This window comes from Vigna radiata, chromosome 6 (assembly GCF_000741045.1).
Source record: "Vigna radiata var. radiata cultivar VC1973A chromosome 6, Vradiata_ver6, whole genome shotgun sequence".
NCBI lineage: Eukaryota > Viridiplantae > Streptophyta > Magnoliopsida > Fabales > Fabaceae > Vigna > Vigna radiata.
In genome coordinates this window covers 29,060,120-29,061,951 of record NC_028356.1, presented here as the reverse complement: position 1 = coordinate 29,061,951, position 1,832 = coordinate 29,060,120, and positions in this window count along the sequence as shown.

The following is a 1,832-nucleotide window of genomic DNA, read 5'->3' as shown; positions in this document are numbered from 1 at the left end:
CTAAACCCTAAACCCTAAACCCTAAACCATAAACTCTAAACCATAAACCCTAACCCTAAACCCCAAACCAATAACCCTAAACCAATAACCCTAAACCCTAAATCCTAAGCCCTAAGCCCTAAACCCTAATCCCTAAGCCCTGATCCCTAAGCCCCGATTCCGAAGCCTTGAACCATAAGCCCTAAGCCATAAACCCTAAACCCTAAACCCTCAACCCTAAACCCTACACCCTAAACCCTAAACCATAAACCATAAACACTAAACCCTATACCAACAACATATGCAATGTCAGCTCTAGTGAAAACCTTAGCATACATAAGGCTTCCAATAGCTGAAGCCTATGGAATATTTTTCCTGTGTTCCCGCTCAAAATCATTTTTTCGGAAATTGATTCAAATTGAGTTTATCGCCCTTCATGATGGGAGCTACACTTCGTGAACAATTCTTCATGTTAAACCTCTCTAAAACTTTGTTGATATAGGTCTCTTGAGACAAACCCAAAATGCGACGAGATCTTTCCCTATGGATCTTAATACCACTACTAAGCCCTAAACCTTAAGCCCTAAACCCTAAACCCTAAACCCTTAACCCTAAACCCTAAACCTTATACCCTAAACCCTAAACCCTAAATCCCAAACCCTAAACCGTAAACCCTAAACCGTAAACCATAAACCCTAAACCCTAAACCTTAAACCCTAAACACTAAACCCTTAAACATAAACCCTAAACCTTAAATCATAAACCCTAAACCATAAGCCCGAAAACCTAAACCCTAAACCCTAAACGCTAAACCCTAAACCCTAATCCCTAATTCCTAAACCCTAAGCCCTAACCCCTAAATCCTAAACCCTAAAACCTAAACCCCACATCCTAAACCCGAAACCATAAACCATAAACCCTAAACCCTAAACTCTAAACCAACAACATATGCAATGTCACCTCTAGTGAAAACCTGAGCATACATAAGGCTTCCAATAGCTGAAGCATGTGGAATATTCTTCATTTGTTCACGCTCAAAATCATTTTTTCGGACATTGATTCAAATTGAATTTATCACCTTTATGTTGGCAGCTACGCTTTGTGAAAAATTCTTCATCTTAAACCTCTCTAAAATTTTGTAGATATCGGTCTCTTGAGACAAGCCCAAAATGCCACGAGAACTTTCCCTATGGATCTTAATGCCAATGACATAAACCCTAAACCCTAAACCCTAAACCCTAAACCCTTAACCCTTAACCCTAAACCCTAAACCCTATACCGTAAACCGTAAACCATAAACCCTAAACCTTAAACCTTAAACCCTAAATCGTAAGCCCTAAACACTAAACCCTTAAACCTAAACCCTAAACCCTAAACCCTAAACCCTAAACCCCAAACCCTAAACCGATAACCCTAAACCCTTACCCCTAATCCCTAAATCCTAAAGCCTAAACCTTAAACACTAAACCAAAAACCCTAAACTATAAACCCTAAACCCTGAACCCTAAGCCCTAAATCGTAAGCCTTAAACACTAAACCCTTAACCGTAAATCCTAAACCCTAAACCGTAAACCCTAAACCCTAATCCCTAAACCTTATTCCCTAAACCCTTATCCCTAAACCCTATTCCCTAAACCCTAAGCCCTAAACCCTAAAACCTAAACCCTTAACCCTTAACCCTTAACCTTAAACCCTAAACCATAAACCCTAACCCATAAACCATAAACCCTAAACCCTAATCCCGAAACCCTAAACCCTAAACCATAATCCCTAAACCCTAAACCCTAAACTCTAAACCCTAAAACCTAAACCCTAAAGTCTAAACCCTCAACCCTAAGCCCTAAATTCTAAGT